Genomic DNA, 18,903 nt, shown 5'->3' on the forward strand with positions numbered 1-18,903 from the left:
TCCCGGAGTCTGTCACATTGGAGCAAATGCTCCACACACCGCTCCATCCGGCTCCAGCGCTCTCGGTCGCTGGCCGCCCGCGGTTGTTCAAAGTCGGACTCCTCTGAGTCCACGACCTTGTTTGTTTTTGTGTCTAGCCTTTCCGCCCGGCTGCGTGGATCTGGCCGGTGCGGAGGTGACATCGGGCACAGCTGATCCCACTATCGGTGATCCGAGTGCCGCTGGCTGCTGCTGGCTGCCCGCTGCTCCGCGGTCCTCCCTCACCAGCTTTGTCCTTACTGCCGTGGAGTGGATCTGGCCGGTCCGGAGGCGACATCGGGCACAGCTGATCCCATCTAGCCCACCAGCTTTGTCGCAGCCCGTTGGTTTCTCCACCTGTAATTGGCATGGTAAAAACACAAAAAGACCGCAGCTCTTACCTGGAGGTCCAAGTTAAAATTGTCGCTACGGGGGAATGTCATTCCACCCCATCTCCTGCCATATTCGACTTGTCCAAAAAGTCGACGGCCCTATTTGAATAGTCTCCCGCCCGGCCGTGGTGTTCTGGCCGGCGCGGGACCAAAAGCCGGCACAGCTGATCCCTTACGGGGCTTGTGCCTTCAGCTGCTGCTGGCTCCCGCAACTTCGCGGTCCTCCCCAGCCAGCTTTACTCGCAGCACTTGTGGACACTATTTTGTCCAGCTTCCCCCCCTGTGTAAAAACAGCGCGGGGACAAAAACTACCGCAGAGTAAATCACTTACCTGCAGGTCGCGGTTTCAAACTTACCGCTGCGGGGGACACTCCACCCCGCCTGTCGTTTCGCAAGCGTGAAGCGATATGACACGCATGCGTCGTGGCGGGGTTCTTCACGTAGTCACTCAAGTGACTCCGAAGTAAAATTCATTATTTTTGTTTTGTACTTTGGCAATTTTAATAGTTTGATCTTTAAAGTGAAATGGTTGATTATCACATCACCCAATGTGACCTGAGTTAAGAGATTTTTCTGGATGAGTCGATGAAACTCATTGTGTTTTGCACTAATACCTTGTTTTTTATTCTTTATTTTAGAAATTTTACGTGTCATTTATATATAATTTATGATTTTGTGCATTTGTCTGAGTCTATGACCTCTAATATTGCTGCAAGCAAGATTTTCATTGTACCTATATCTCGCTATACTTATGAATATGCTTCCTGGCGTCTGCACTATACTATGCTGAAAAAGTGGGCGGCACATTGGTAGAGTTGCTGCCTTACAGCGCCAGAGACCCAGATTCGATCCTGATCTCGGGTGCTGTCTGTACGGAGTTTGCACATTCTCCCTGTGACCCTCGAGGGTTTTCTCCAGGTGCTCCGGTTTCCTCCCACATACCAAAGACGTGCAGGTTTGTAGGTTCATTGGCCTCTGTAAATTATCTCTAGTGTAATAGGATAGAACTAGTGTGTGGGTGATCTATGGTCGGCACGGACCTGTTGGGCCAAAGGGCCTGTTTCCCCGTTGTATCCCTAAACTAAACTAAACTAAACTAAACTAAACTAAACTAAACAAGAAACTCGACTTAACTCTCCAAGGATAAAATAACATATTGCTGAGCAGTTTAGAACTCCTAAGCAGTGTCTGCAATTGATGCGTTTAATATTGTTTGTGCAGAAACATCCATTCTCACTGAAATTACTCATGGCAAAAAAAACATAATTGTGAGATTCTACATATTTAGCTAATCTATAAAGTAATATTATCAAGAACATTGCCTCCGTCTACACTACATATGCGCCCAAGATGAGGTTATCCAGACTAGATCATTGGAGATGTCCTCATGTCCTCAGACTATTGATCGACATCCATTACAAACCTACTGACCCCCATAACTATCTTGAATACACTTCTTCTCACCCTACTTCTTGTTAAGACTATCCCCTACTCCCAATTCCTCCGTCTATGCCGCATCTGCACCCAGGATGAGGTTTTCCATACCAGGGCATTGGAGATGTCCTCATTCTTTAGGGAATGGGGGTTCCCCTCTTCTATTATAGATGAGGCTCTCACTAGGGTCTCCTCGATATCCCTTAGCTCCACTCTTACTCCCCCTCCCTCCACTTGTAACAAGGTCAGAGTCCCCCTTGTCCTCACCTTCCACTCCATCAGCCGTCGCATACAGCATATAACCCACCAACATTTTCGCCACCTCCAACGGGATCCCACTACTGGCCACATCTTCCCATCTCCAGCCCTTTCCGCTTTCCGCCGAGACTGTTCCCTCCGCAACTCCTTGGTCAACTCGTCCCTTCCCACCCAAACCATCCCCTCCCCAGGTACTTTCCCCTGCAACCGCAGGAGATGGAACACCTGTCCCTTTATCTCCCCCCCCCAAAGACCCCGACAGTTTTTTCAGGTGAGGTAGAGGTTCATTTGCACCTCCTCCAACCTCATCCACTGTATCCGCTGCTCCAGGTGTCAACTTCTGTACATCGGTGAGACCAAGCGCAGGCTCGGCGATCGTTTCGCTGAAGTCCTCCACTCAGTCCTCCTTAACCTACCTGATATCCCATTTGCTCAGCACTTGAACTCCCCCACCCATTCCCAATCTGACATTTCTGCCCTGGGCCTCCTCCATTGTTAGAGTGAGGCCCAGCGAAAATTGGAGGAACAGCACCTCATATTTCGCTTAGGTAGCTTACACCCCAGCGGTATGAACATTGACTTCTACAACTTCAAATAGCCCTTGCTTTCCCTCTCACTCCATCCCTTCCCCCTTCCAAGTTCTCCCACTAGTCTTACTGTCTCTGACTACATTCTATCTCTGTCCCACCCACTCTCCTAACATCAGTCTGAAGAAGGATCTCGACCCGAAATGTCACCCATTCCTTCTCTCCAGAGATGCTGCCTGTCCCGCTGAGTTACTCCAGCATTTTGTGTCTACCTTATCAAGATCATTTATTATTTATCATTTCAATGCACATTTTTAAAGCTGTTTGCATGTTAATGATCTATTAATGTTTCATCAGTGGTTGGCCTCTTAAAAAGTTTCAATAAATAATAAAGGTTGGGAGATAACCAATGGCATTACTCAACATTACATGGGCAATAATTTTGGTATCATCTGAGATACCTGTGATGGGACAATTTAACAAGGAAAATACAGCACAAAAAACATGCAAACAGCAATTACAGTAATTGCAGGTATATATACTGATGAATTCTAATATATTACAACTTGGTTGCCTTTGGTGTTGTTCCAAGTGATTCCATGAATATACCCTAATTCAAAGGGCGGCTTGTCGGTAAATTGGCTTTGGTAAAAATTGTAAATTGTCCCTGTTTCTCAGTAAATTATTCCTAGTTTGTAGATTGTGAAAGTGGGATAGCCATAGAACTAGTAAACGGATGATCGATGTTCAGTGTGGACCTGGTGGCACAAATGGCCAGTTTCCTAACTGCTGTGTCTCAAAAACTTAAAACTAAAACTAAAACAATTATTATTGTAGCTTAGGAAGTGTTGATAAATTATAAATAAATCCATGTCTCAAATTATTGACCTTGAATATTGTGGAAAAAAGCTAAATGAGTGATTTTTCATCTATAGAGTAACTTGTAATTACAGGTAATACAATAAAATGATGCAATGTTTGGTTTAAATGTCAAAGCTAGGTTTTACAAGAAGAAAATTAAGAAACATTTTCAACATTGTATGCTGAGTGTGGTGTAAGTTTGGAACATACTTCCACGAGTGACATTGGATGTTTTGTAGATTGTTAATTTAAAAGCTGATATTATTAGATTTTTGTGAGAAATGTATTAAGAGTTTATATGCATAGACATGTTGGTTAAATTAGATCACAGATTAGCAATGATCTCTGAATAGAAACCTCTTCGAACCTGCTACAGAAGTTCAGACAGTAAAGCTAGGCTCAAAGTTCCAAGGTTTCCAGCCTGTTCCTTCTGCTGGAAATTGGAGGTTGACCTCCTGAGGATTCTTCAGCAGCTCTTCCGATGGACTGTCATAATGTTGCCAGCAGTTCTGTAACAAACCTGAGGTTAAGTGCAATAGAAAACTTGCGCCAGACTAGATTTCATGGAATCAGTTGGATTTTAAGCGACTGTCTAAAATTGTGCGGTTTCATGTCCAGCTGACGGTTATAAACTGTAGACTTCATTGGTTATCATGGCCAATTCATAGGGTTATGGCTTTGGGTGATGCCTGAATTTTCTATCTTGGCTCCCACAGTACACTCCCAGAAAGTCTAGATTGGCATAGGCAAGTGTATTGTGTATATAAGTATTGCTAACACTTTTTTTGCAGAAATGGCCTGCTAAAGACCATTTAGGGGAGTCTGAAGAAGGGTCTCGACCCGAAACGTCACCCATTCCTTCTCTCCAGTGATGCAGCCTGTCACGCTGAGTGACTCTAGCTTTTTGTGTCTATCTTTGGTTTAAACCAGCATCTGCAGTTCCTTCCTGCACATTTGGGCTGCTAAATACTTCAGGAATTACTGCACCCCGTGATTTGTTATGATTTGCTCATTTTTTCTGAAATACCCAATTCTTCTGAAATCTATACTCAGCACAATATTTTTTCGTGAATTTACTTACTTTTTTAGTCCAACGCCTGCACTGTCAACCAGTTAATTTTCATATAATTAGGTTGTTTCTCAGTGACTGTTGAACTCCACCCACTGTAACTAAAGTAGGGCAGTTTTGCAAACTCTCAAGCCTATTATATTTTCTGGTCCCATGCATAACATTTGTATTTCTTAATTAGATGCACTCCAGTGATATGCACAAAATAATTATAGAAAATCAGTCACACCTTAAAAGCTATCTGACATGCTCATTTGTCAGTAGCATTGTCGGCAGAATGACACATGTTTAGTTATGACTGATGCTATTTGATTCAAAAATATCTCTGAGAATCCTGCCAGTAACATTTGGATTGCACAGAGTCATAGTGACCAGTTGTAGGCTGTATAGTGTCTGCTTGGCTTAGGGTTACCACTTTCATCTCTGATCTAGAAGTTTGTGGGCTATGCCCAGTTTGAAATCTGAACACGATATCTAACCGGTGAGGGAAGGAACTGCAGATGCTAGTTTACATCAAAGATAGAGGGGTGGAAGATTGCAACCTTCACGTGGTCCGCCCTGTTTCGACGAATGCAATCAACCTGGCGTGCACAATCAAATAAGATCAAATAGACCAAGTTGTCCCACAACTTTAGGCTGTGCATGCCATACGCAAGAAGAAGAGATCAAAGATAGACACAAAATGATGGAATGATGACAGGCACAAAATGCTGGAGTAAGTCAGCGGGTCAGGCAGCCTCTCTAGAGAAAAGGAATGGGTAAAGTTTTGGGTCGAGACCCTTCTTCAGACTGTTGACATGGGAGAGGAAACTAGAGGTATGAAAAGGTAGAGAACAAATCAGAGCTGGCACTGATGGCCAAGGAACCCACAATGGTCCATTGTTGGCTGCGGAGGAGATGATAACGAAGAGATACGAATGTTGAAACTAGTAGGATGACTAGGGTGGGGGAGGTATGGCAAGAGAGGGAATGGAAGGGTAACTTGAAAGTAGAGAAATCAATATTCATACCCTGGGTTGTAAGCTCTCTAATTGAAATGTGATGTGTTCATATTTCACTTGGCCAACTTACAACCCAGCGGTATGAAAATTGATATCTCTAATTTCAAGCATATACACTGACACAATGATCATCTGTTGCTGGAAGATTATCAGCTGAATGAAGGATGATGGTCTCTGGTCTGCTCAAAACCTGCTGGTCTTTCAATGCATCAAATAGCTTGTTATTGACTGCTGCAGTTTGATATATTGCAAAGTCCAGGATGATGTTCTAAAACTTGGTTTGACTGCCAGAAGGGATTTCATAAATTAATCTTGGAGCAGAATTAGGCCATTTGGCCCATCCAGTCTACTCCACCATTCAATCATGGTTGATCTATCTTTCCCTCCCAACCCCTTTCTCCTGCCTTCGCCCCATAACCCCTAAAGCCTGTACTAATCAGACGGATTATTGAGAGACACGAGCAGTAATGGCTGCAATTTTATATCGAGGGCCTGTGTTAAAATACCTCTGTCTGTTTGGCTTATTCATTCCACGGAAGGGCTAGAATTAATCGTATTCCTGCAATTCCTACAATGGAGAAGCCGGCAACTCCCAGCTAGTGGCACGGATTAGCTTTGATCTCAATCGCTGTTGATATGGAGTTTGCACAATGTGTGCAAGTACTCCAGTTTCCACTCACAGCCCATTCCGTTAATTGTTCACTGTAAACTGAGTGTTGGTGGCAGGAAGGAAAGTAGGATAACATTAATGGACATGTGAGGGGAAAAAAGATTAAGGGAAATAAGTGGGGCCATGGGATTGATGGTGTTGTCCTGAGAGCTGGCATAGGCTCAATGGGCCAAATGGCCTCCTTCTATGTCTATGTCATATGTACATTTGAAAAAGTAGACCAATCTGAAGAAGGGTCTCGACCCGAAACGTCTCCTATCCACGTTCTCCAGAGATGCTACCAGACCCGTTGAGTTATTCCAGCACTTTGTGTCCATTTAAAAAAAAGTGGACTTGTAGCTGCACCGAATGTGTATTAAATCTGGTTAAAAAATATATTTTGATATCAAATTGTTAACTTTTTTTTAGACAAGGTATAAGCTTAAACAAAGTGTAACATTTAAGTATCAGTATTGTTTCGTAAATTTCACATTCTACTATCGTTTCCTTTGTCGCGTTCGTTGGTCAGTAAAACTGCTGGATTCACAAAACATATATATTATCCAACTAATGACAAGGGATTTGTTTAAAAATAGCTTCAAACCCTGCCTCCTGGTTCATTGTCTCTGTTGCCTGTTATTAATGAGAAAATAACCCGCGCACGCAATATTTGCATTGTCTGGAAATATGACAAGAGGATTAAGCTAATGACAGCACAATATCATTTTCTTGGGTTTTGTTTATGTCAGATATTGTATATGCTGTAGGATAGAAAGAGTTAATTTTAGCTCCGGCAGCCCCATCCACAAACCACCCTACAAGCCTTAACCCCCACCCCCATCCCAACCTTCCACAGTTTCTCCAGAATCCCTCTATCCAGACGTCAACTCCACAAACCCTGTTGCCTGTCAGAGAGTACAATGTCGGACCATTAGTATGTTAATAAGGTCTGAGGGTGACAGGTGGCCTACTAGACAGCTCAATTAAGCTGCTCATTAAACACATGCTAACGAACAGGCATGGCAGTGCCTGAACAGCACCATTCTGTAATGACATGATGTCAGAGTGAACAAACGAGAAAAATAACAAAAACATTACAGCACTGACAGACGCCACTAATAAGGACCCTTGCACTACATCAGACCTCAAATCAATGAGCAACAGGATCAAAAAAACTCAATCGAAACTCCCCGAGGGACCCAAACTGGGAGATTTTCATGTCAATTTTTGCAGAAATTATCATAGAATAACAAGTAGAATTATTAATATAAACTGCCATCAGTCGACATTCAGTTTAGTTTCCTTGCACCAGCATAACACGCCATGAGTGACTTAAATTAAACTTCCCCAAGGGCAGATTTTGATGCAGTTCATTATTTAATGGTGTCATTTCCAAATTGATTTAATTCTTTTTTTTTTCCCCAACACCGAAGGATGGTTTTCCTTGTTCCGCGTGCCAGCCTCCCATAGTTCGGGGTCATAATTGCATCTGACAGCTCCCCACACAATAACAAACTAAATGGCACGTATGTGTCACGTCAGGCAACATTCTGATTCTCAGTGTGGTTTTAGATTGGCAGCTGGCAGCAGCTGACAATCAGCTCCTCTTTAGCTCCAGTACAGTACTTACAATGTAATGTATGTCGGTGACTGACAGGTGAGGGGTCATTATATAACTAAACAGTTAGGTTGGCTGATTATTAAATGGGTCACAGTCATAATTTGTCTTATCTGTTGGTAATGACTACCGTTACTGTAATAGTGGAGAGACTTTGAGATGCATGTTGGAGCTGCTTCAATGAAATATTTGCCAAAAACACTTGGTGAAGACAGGAAGGAAAAACAAACCAGCTATTGGTGCATAAAGAGCTCAAACCCAATGCTGATAGTGTTATTAAGGGGATTGATGGAAGGGTTCATTTTGCTTTCAGGTCTGGATACAAACCTAAATCTAAGTTATGATTTAGTTTAGTTTAGTTTAGTTTATTGTCATGTGTACCGAGGTAGAGTGAAGAGCTAAAACCAAACGTGGTGGCTTGAGGCGTACAGCCTCGCGGGGCCGGTCCCACTTCCAACCGCGGAGCCGACTGGAGTTGTGCAGGGCTGGTCCCGACATCATACTCACCAATCCGTTGGGCAGGAGCTGGGCCGACTGAATTTGGACGTTACACGACGTCGGGCGGTTACACCATCACGCAACGGCACGCCGGGTGGTGACATCATCGCGCAATGCCATGCGTTAGGCGTACGCCGTCAAGACGCTGCATACGGCGTCAAGACGCTGCGTACGTTGTCACGACGCTGCATACGCCCATCGAGGCGCTGCATACGGCCTCAATGCGGCTGCGGGCCGACAGGCTGTTGTCACGCGGAATTTTGGGTCAGTGTCAATTTTTCTGAGCCCCGCGCGATGTCGGGACCAGCCCCGCACAATTCCATACGGCTCTGCCGATCAAAGTGGGACCGGCCCCGCGAGGTCGTACTGCTCAAGCGACCACGTTAGGTCGCGCTAGCCGCATGCAGTCGCATGCTGGTGGGACAGGCCCTTTAGTTGCCAACTAACCAGTCAGCGGAGAGACAATAATTACAATCGAGCCATCCATAGCGTACAAGGGAATAACGTGAATAACGATTCGTACAAGATAAAGCCAACAAAGTCTGATCAAAGATAGTCTGAGGGTCTCCAATGAGATAGATAGTAGTTCCGGACTGCTCTCTAGTTGTTGGTAGGATGGTTCAGTTGCCTGATAACAACTGGGAAGAAACTGTCCCTGAATCTGGAGGTCCTACTCTAAAGGGCCTGTCCCACTTAGGCGATTTTCTTTCGGTGACTGCCGGCGACTGTCACAGTCGTAGCAGGCTGCCGAAAAAGTGGCGACTGGACCCCCCCTACGACAATGTCTACGACATGCTACGACAACCTACCACCTAGTCGACGTCAAGCTATGGCAAGCTACCGACAACCAGTGACCCATTAGGACATCCACCTAGGACCAAACCTACGACGCCCTACGACAACACAGGCGACCATCTACAACAACCAAAGTCAACCTACGTCCACCCGCGACAAACTACGACAAGCAACGACCCTATCGGCGACAACTGAAAACGACTGAAGACAATTCAGTCGCCGGTACCTGTCGCCGGATGACGTAGGTTGACGTAGGTAGTCGCCAATGGAATTCACCAAAGTCAGCACCCGGCGACAACCAACGTCACCTGGCGACAAGCTGTGTCATCCCGGCGACAACCTACGACAGTACCTACGACAGGAGAAACCAAGCTACGTGAAGCCCACATTTGGAGAAAAGTTTTGAACATTTCAAATTCAGCTTCGACCAGAAAATCGTTATGACTCTTTAGGCGACTTGAGTAGACTACTCATGACCATACAGGCATCACCCCATGTGGCGTCAGCCGAGTCGCCTGTAGTTGCCGAATAAATCACCTAAGTGGGACAGGGGCTTAATGATTCTGAAGAACTGAAAAATTGAGAATGTCTCAATCGGATCTGTGTGTTAATTGCACGAAGCAGGCAATAATTTGAAACAATTTCATTTTAAACTTGAAACTTTCCCTAAAGAAACCACAGAGAGAAATTGTATGAAGAATGCAAGTTTTATAATGTTCAAGAGTCAAGTCAAGAGTCAAGATAGTTTATTGTCATGTGTCCCAGATAGGACAATGAAATTCTTGCTTGCTGCAGCACAACAGAGTATTGTAAGCATAAATACAGAACAGTTCAGCGTGTCTATATAGCATAGACCAGATATATACACATAAATAAACAGATAAAGTGCAATAGGCAGTTATAGTTCACAGTTTGTTTGATGGCGAGTTTAATAGCCTGATTGGCTGTGGGGAAGAAGATGTTCCTGAACCTGGATGTACCAGATTTCAGGCTCCTGTTCCTTCTAGGCAGCGGAAAGATGAGTGTGTGGCCAGGATGGTGTGGGTCCTTGATGATGTTGGCAGCCTTTTTGAGGCAGCGACTGCGATAGATCCCTTCGATGGTGGGGAGGTCAGAGCTGATGATGGACTGGGCAGTGGTCACAACTTTCTGCATTCTTTTCCGCTCCTTGACGCTCAAGTTGCCGAACCAGGCCACGATGCGACCAGTCAGCATGCTCTCTACTGTGCACCTGTAGAAGTTCGAGAGAGTCCTCTTTGACATACCGACTCTCCGTAATCTTCTCAGGAAGTAGAGGCGCTGATGTGCTTTCTTTATAATTGCATCAGTGTTTTTCTATTTAAATCGTAAACTTGCAACAAGATTACAATGTTAATATACGATCCATGAAACCTCAGGCTGTCATTAGAGTAAATCCTGTGGAGGTATTTCATTCTGTGACAGCTAGAAAGTCAAAACAAAATACAATTTGAATAACAGCAACTTTAGCATCAAAATTTGCTTGAACTCATTTACAGTCATATTACCAAACAAAAATGGACACGGAACTAAAATTGGAAATATTAAGGATAAATTAAAGATGATTTGTCCAAATTGCAGGTTTTAAGGTGATGGGATGGGGTGATGGGCAATGGGCTGGAGGTGCTGCAGAGAACATAGACAACAAGGGGTCAGAAAAAGAAGAAGACATTAAGAGAGTGAATGCTAGAACACGGTACCAAGTTAACTAAAAGATATTGGCCACTTTGGTGTAAAACAATCCAAAATTGAGGAATGGGGATTTTAAGCTTGTAAAGTTGGAAGAGTGTACACAGATAGGAAAGAGTCATAAATTTGTGGATGTGAATTTTCAAAATGGAAGCACTGAGGGTATAGAAGCTAAATCAAAATATTAAATAAGAGTTTAAGTTAATTAGGTACCTGAATGTTGGAGAAGCAGGTATATTATTGGACGTAGGCAAGAGCTAAGATCTATGGAAGTTGGAATACAGTCCTGTTGGTGACCTGTCAGTCCATCTTCATGGTGCATTGTATCAGGAAGGATGGCTGTATTGTCAAGGGTGTCAGTCACCCCGGCCATTTCTTTCCTTCTCTTCTACCTTCCGGCAGAAGATACAGGTTGGATGACCTGATTTAAGAACAAACTTTTCCCTACTGCTATCAGACTCCTGAAACAATCACCTTTTTCACACCCCTTTCCCAGTGGTCTTGCTCTTAAATCTACCTCACTATTGGAGTTTAATCGTTCTCTCACTGCTCGGATTTTGCACAGCAATTTTGCACTATTCTGCCGTTTTGCACTAGTCATTGTATTTATTGTTGCGTTTATCATTATTGTATGCTCTGTGATCTTCATGTGAACAAATATTTTTTGGTTATGACAATGCATCCACATCACCTGTTATTGTTTGCTTACACCTGCTTTTGTTCTTTTTGACTAATCTGCTTATTTTTATGAATCTCTCTGTATTTACCCTCCTGTCACAAAACCCTGGCGTAACTCAGTGGGACAGGCAGCATCCTGTCCTGTTAAAACTGGAACCAAGTTTGCTTATCACTGTTCTGTTTGTAATTGTATTTATTTTACTCTCTGATCCCAGCTGATTTGGTCTACCTAACTTCCTTTTTCCCTGCACTGAGTTTCACTCTGTCACCATTAATATTCTTAATCTATTGATCGGTTCTTGATTAGTAAGGGTGTCAAAGATTACACGCAGAAGGCAGGAGAATGGGTTGAGAGGGAAAAATAGATTAGCCATAATTGAAAGGTGGAGCAGACTCGATAGGCTGAATGCTTAATTCTGTGTTGTGTTTGATAAATCACCGGATTCAAACAACAGAGTTTGATTCACTAGGTATTTTATAATGCCCCTGTCCCATTTAGGAAACCTGAACGGAAACCTCTGGAGACTTTGCGCCCCACCAAAGGTTGCCGTGCGGTTCCCGGAGATTGCAGGTGGTTGCCGGAGGTTGCAGGTAGTGGAAGCAGGTAGGGAGACTGACAAAAACCTCTGGGAACCTCCGGGAACCGCACGAAAACCTTGGGTGGGGCGCAAAGTCTCCAGAGGTTTCCATTCAGGTTTCCTATGTGGGACAGGGCATTACACTACCAAATAAGCACATAGACTCACGTATCCCCGTAGGCACTCGCAAACCTCGAGTACACAGCAGAACATGCCGCAGGATGTTCCTGATCTTGAACACCTGGCACCGTTCGCGACACGGTTCAAGGCTGGGGCTCTCTCCTTCGAAAGGGCACCAATGTCTTATTGTCATATGGCTAGCAAGGTAGTAGGAAAAACACCAAACGTAATAAAGGAAAAACAGGTGAAGATGGAAACAAAGGAATTAAATCAGCTGGCCAGGCTGTGGTTCCACATGGTACAATCAACTGATTGACAACTCGCTGGGCTTGCCTTTGGAATGGAAGAAATCTGGAAGCTGAAACCTTTCACAATAACGCCCATCTCCAAAGGTCTGAGGAGCTGTCAGATTATGTAGTTTAGTTCAGAGATACAGCGCAGAAACAAGCCCTTCAGCCCACCGAGTCCACGCCAGCCATTGATCCCCGCATGCTACGCTATCCCACACTAGGGACAATTTCCAATTTTTTGTATCCAAGCCAATTAACCTACAAACCCATACGTCCTTGGAATGTCAGGTAATATGCAACATTGCAATCCTAATGTCATTGCTGTTCCATACAAAGACTTTATTTAAAGAGGAAATACTATGGAATAAGTAGCATACGCACAGCTCTTTGCACATGAGCCTGAAACAGTGAGCAACCAAACCTGGCATGGAGTTCGCCGATGATAAACATGACCATAGATAAAACCTTTAAGAAATTTCTCCAGAGAAATGTCTGACCTGCTGAGTTACTCCAACTTTTTATGTCTACTTTTGACAGAATGAAGGATTGACAGGATGCTGGGCCTAATCTGCAATGAATCACCCAATAAACTGTGGTATCCAGATCACAAGGCATCCTACTGGGAAATATACCTTGTTGGGTTTTCTCTAAGGAATTTTAGTTCAGCCTTTCTGCTCAACGTTATTTAAGAGCTGGTATTAATCAATTTATTTTAAGCAAATTAACACTGGCATAACATAACAACATAACGCTGATCACAAAATAAAGATATTTCTGCTTTAAAAACTGGGAAACAATATAGAAATAAAAATACATCAAATTTAAAGCACTAATCAGAGCCGAATCTCATTGCATTCACTGATAGTCGTAGACTGACAGTGTTGCAAGTGAGTAGTATGGCTTGGGAATAGAATGACACATAGCAACTAATGTTGGCCCATTAAAATGTTCAAAAACAGATGGATAGATTCCTAATTCAGCAGAGAGACACGGGTTTTCACAGAGAGCTGTCGGAAAATTATGTGCATTTGTCCTGGATGTGGTCTTTAGCTGATGCTAGCTGCTGGAAAGACCTTTATATCACGATTCCTTATACTGCTTTAGTTATGCTTTACCGTAGCCATTATATCCTTCCTTAGTTGTAATGACCATGTCAGAGATAAAATAAAAAAAGCAAAGATCGGAATATATCAGGAATCTCGCTCAATCACAGTTTTGTTTATGAAGCTAACTATTATATATATTTTTTATTTTCTGTGTGTTACCGTCTACCTTAATGTTTTGTGCAGCTACTCTTAATCTATCATGTTTTTAGCCATTTTTATTGGATTCTAAATTTCCCCCAATTTTTGGGCCTATCAGTAATCCTCACAATGTTACATACCTTTTCTTTCAAATTGTTATTATGCATAACTCCCCTCATCAGCTAGAGTCAAGTAGCAATCCAGAGATGATTACTTTTGAGGACAGACACAAAATGCTAGAGTAACTCAGTAGGAGTCAGCATCAGTGGATAAAAGGAATAGGTGATGCTTCTGGTTGAGACCCTTCTGCAGAAATTGATCAAAATTGTGAGATAACTGAATTTGTGCAGCATGGAAGGTCCTGATCTTGATCTTTGATTCCATTGGCCTAACTTTCATGTAGACTGAGGATATCCTTAAATGTTTTTCTTCCGTCTGTCTGGTAACCTTCTCCCATGAGCTCAGGGAGAAGTTGTCTGTTTTGGGAGATAAATCACTGAGCCATGGGGTCCTACAGCAGGGAGGCAGGGGCTTTGCTCTGACCATCAAGTGCTCATTTACACTAATCCCATATTAATTCCATTTTTTGTCCTCCCCCCCCTCTCTCCCAGATTCTGCCACTCATCTAAACATGAAGAAATCTAGCGCATTGCCTATCATAAGGAAGTAAGGATTAATAGTAAGATTAAACGAGAACTTACCAGTTTGAAGTTTGATCTGTATTTTATGAGGAGTTACGATGAGGGATTACGTGAAGAAGCCCGCCAGGACGCATGCATGTCATTCTTCAAAGCAGCGGTGTGAAATCACAGATAACTGTAATGACTAAACATAGTAAGATTAGAGAAGAGATACCAGTTGAGTATATGATCAAGGGTGGGAGCGGAGGGCACGTAATCCCTCATCGTAACTCCTCATAAAATACAGATCAAACTTCAAACTGGTAAATTCTCGTTTAATCTTACTATTTTACTTCGGAGTCACGTGAGTTACTATGTGAAGATTTTAAAGCTCTGTGATTTCATGCCGTGGAAACGAGTCCATGCATCACGTCTGCCTTGATGACTGTAGGAGGAATTGTGTTAACATAATTTGGACATGAATTCGACATTGAAATCATAAAATTTATTAACACAAAATTATAACCCCTTTTTATGGGTTTAAATTAATTTACAGAACTTAAAATTGTTTCTGCAAACGTTCCAGGTTTCATTACTGGTTTGTTGTAAAATAGTTGGAATGTTTTTTCCCCTGACCATCCTGCTGCCTTGAGGATTTGGTCCATTGGTACATCCAACTGTATTGCTGCCGATGTAGCTGCAGCCCTGGTGGAATGAGATTTAAAAATATTAGTATCCACCCCAGCCTGTGTTAGCACCTGTTTCAGCCATCTTGAGATGGTCTGGACCGTCACTCTTTTGTGTGGTTGCTTGTGGCTGACCAGAAGTGCCTTCTCATTGCCTCTTATGATTTTCGTTTTCTCCATGTATAACGACAAATGTCTTACTATACAGAGACGGTCATCTGTTGGGTATGACCTAAATTGTATATTGAGGCCTGCTGATCCCTGTCTGTTCTGCTTTACTAATTCATAGATATGAAACGTAATATTTTCAGTTGAGGAAGTCATGTTGTCCAGTCTTAGTTTATGCAGTGACTGTACCCTCTGTGCCGTGACCAATGCCATTAGCATGACTGTTTTTAATGTCAGTCTGTGTAGGGACAGAGCTGTTGCTGGAGACCAATTCCTGAGCATCTTCAGGATAATACTTACATCCCATATTTGGGAGTACCTGGTTCTTGGGGGATTAGTATTAAAAATTCCCCTCATAAGTTTTGTTACCAGTGGGTGAGTCCCAACAGAGTAACGCTCTGTCCCCTGCCATAGGTAAGTCGATAGGGCACTTCTGGCACAGTTGATGGCACTGTAACTGAGCCCCTCATCATAGTGGAGGCCTGCCAGATATTCCAGAACAGACGGGATGTTCATGTCTCTGTGGGTGATGTTGTTTTTGTGACAATGCATCTCCCACTTCCTGATATAGACCAGATACTGTTTTTTGGTTGACTGTCTTTGGGCCGCCGAGATCATGTTCACTGTTCGGTCCGTCAGTCCCAGTTGTAGTAGAGGTGTTTTTAAACTCTACAAATTAATAAGTTCAAATGGTTATGGTATGGGTGGCTATCCCTTGTTACGGCATGTAGCAATAAATCTGGTCTATGTGGGATGGTGATACATGGTTCTAATACCATGTTTAGTACCACTGGGAACCATGGTTGAGTAGGCCAATCGGGTACTACCAAAATACCAGACGCAGAATCTTGTTGTATTTTCCTTAATACCCGACTGATGAGGCAGAAAGGAGGGAATGCGTAAATAAACAATTTCCCCCAATGCAGCGAAAATGCATCTGTCGCCGCTGCCCCAGGGTCTGGTTCCCATGAAACATAATTTGCTAACTGGTGGTTAAGTCTGGATGCGAATAGATCGATATCTGGTGTTCCATATCTTGCTGTAATATCAGCAAATACTTTTTTATTCAACATCCATTCGGTGTTTTCATTAAATTTGCGTGACCTGGTGTCTGCCACTAAATTTAGTCTTCCTGGTAGGTAAGTGGCTGATATCCAAATATCTCTCTGGATACACCATTGCCAAATTGTATTAGCCAGATTGTCACATGATGTCGATTTGTTTCCACCCATGTGGTTAATGTATGCTACCACGGTGGTAATGTCTATCTGTAGTCTAACATGCTGGTGATATGACCCAGTACAATATGACTTTAGGCCATGGAATGCACCCAACATTTCCAGGTAGTTTATGCCAGTGTGAGTAATAATGATGCCTCCTGAGCAGTCCATCTACCTCCACAGCTGGTGATGGTATTGGTGGCTCCCCACCCAAGTGCACTGGCATCAGTTTGTAGTACCATGGAAGGGTTACTGACAATGATTGGATTGGAACAAAGCCAGATGTTATCTATCCACCATTTTAGTTCCATTTTAGCTTTGATTGGTAGTTTCATAGGTCTGTCAAAGTGACCTGCATTGATTTTGAGTGCTTGTATTTTTGCTCTCTGTATGTTTTGGTAATGTAGAGGTCCAAATTGTGTGGCTGGAAAGGCAGCCACCATTTTGCCAATTACTTTTGCTACCAATCTGATGGATGGTTTGCTGATGTCAATGAGGTTATTGCAAGCCTCTATTAAATCTCTAGCCTTTCCCTTAGGCAGAGTCACCGACATGTGAACTGAGTCAATGGTGAACCCCAAATAGTCCATAGTAGTGGAAGGCGTTAGTTTAGATTTAACTGGATGGATAATAAATCCCAGTTTTTCAAATAACTGTTTTGTGGCTGTTACGGTTTGTTTGGCCAATTCCAAAGTTTTGCCCACAATGAGTATGTCATCTAAATATGCCATGACCATGTATTTTCGTTTCCGTAGAAACGCTAGGGCTGGTTTCAAAATTTTTGTGAACAGCCTGGGGGCTGATGATAACCCATTTGGCAGTGCTTTATACTGTCAGAGTTGTCCCATCCAGTTGAATTTTAAGTAACATCTGTGGTCACCTCGTATAGGCACTGAATAGTAAGCATCTTTTAAATCGATGCTGGCCATGAAGTAACCTTTGGAAATTAATTGTTTAGCAGTAACAAAGGTTTCCATTTTGAAATGAATATATTGTACAAATGTATTCAATTTTGTCAGATCTATGATGATGCGACAACCACCATCTTTTTTGTTTTTGGTAAATATATTGGACACGAATTCTAATGGTTCGTGTTGAGTTTGCTCAATTACACCTTTTACGTAAAGCCGCTCCAGTTCAGCTTGCGCTTCTGATTTTTCTTTATCAGAAAGCACGAACATTCGGTTCGGTATATGTTGAACTGGAGGGCTGTACTTGTGTATAAACTCTATTGTATATCCCTGGATACTGCTTAAGATGTAAGTATCGGTTGTTAACATGCTCCATGCATTCAGAAAAGAGTGTAATCTCCCACCAACCTCCATGCTCCCTGTATTTTGTAGGGAACCAGACCCACCTACCTCCATAGTTACCAGTGGCAGGTTAACTTCTTTTTGTAGTTTCTTCGCTGCTGTTGTTGCGCTGGTGTCTGGATTTGTGGTTTGGTTGGCGTTGGAGGTCCGCGCATCTTCCAAGAAGGCCGGCCTGGGCCATGGCCTAAAAAAGTCTCATGTTTTGAGTACCGGGCCTTCAAGCTTTCACCAATCATTCTTGTTCTGCTGGTGGGTGCGTAGGGGTGTCTGTCTTTGGCTGTAGTGGGTTTTTGATGGAGTCCCTTTTATTAGTCCCAGGGTTTTTGCTTCCTCATCGAGCTACTTGACTTGCTTCGATAGGTTGCCTCCAAATAATAGTATTGGTGGTTTTGTGGTCCCAGGTTTGCACAGTCCCGCGAATTTTGGGTTTAGTGTGGGTTGAATGGCACTCTTCCTGATGTTGTTTATCTCATGTTGAGTGTTGCAGATTAGTGCCAGTGCATCTAGTTGGTCCTGGGACATGTCCTTGTCATCCACTGTGCGGGCAAATGCTGTTATCCCTGCTGTTAGGAGTTTCAATACTTTTTGTAATTTGACGTCCATACTTCTGACTCCTATTCCAATGTGTTTCCATATACAGGTGTTTACTATTGGAACATTCAGGGATATGCAGTTGCCAGGTGCCAGGTGTCTTGATGTGGTGTCCAGTACAGCCTGTTCTTGTAACTGGTTTAGAGACATATAGTCTATACTGGCAGCTAGCTTTGGCTCCAGATTTTGACCAGTCTGGTCTGGCTGTATGAAATTGGACACCATGTCCAGTAGGTTCTTTCGTTCCTGCACCCCTTGCACACTTGTCTTTCCTTCTGCGGACCCCTCTTCCAGGTCAGCCCAGAACTGACTCGCAGTGCTCCCCTCTAATGAGGTAGAAGCACTGTGCAGCCCTTCAAGAGGTACTGCTGTGGGTTTATCATAGGGCCCACTGTGACCCGACTCCATCTCCCGGAGTCTGTCACGTTGGAGCAAATGCTCCACACACCGCTCCATCCGGCTCCAGCGCTCACGGTCGCTGGCCGCCAGCGGTTGTTCAAAGTCGGACTCCTCTGAGTCCACGACCTTGTTTGTTTTTTGTCTAGCCTTACCGCCCGGCCGCGTGGAT

This window comes from Amblyraja radiata, chromosome 14 (genome assembly GCF_010909765.2).
Source record: "Amblyraja radiata isolate CabotCenter1 chromosome 14, sAmbRad1.1.pri, whole genome shotgun sequence".
Classification (NCBI taxonomy): Eukaryota; Metazoa; Chordata; class Chondrichthyes; order Rajiformes; family Rajidae; genus Amblyraja; species Amblyraja radiata.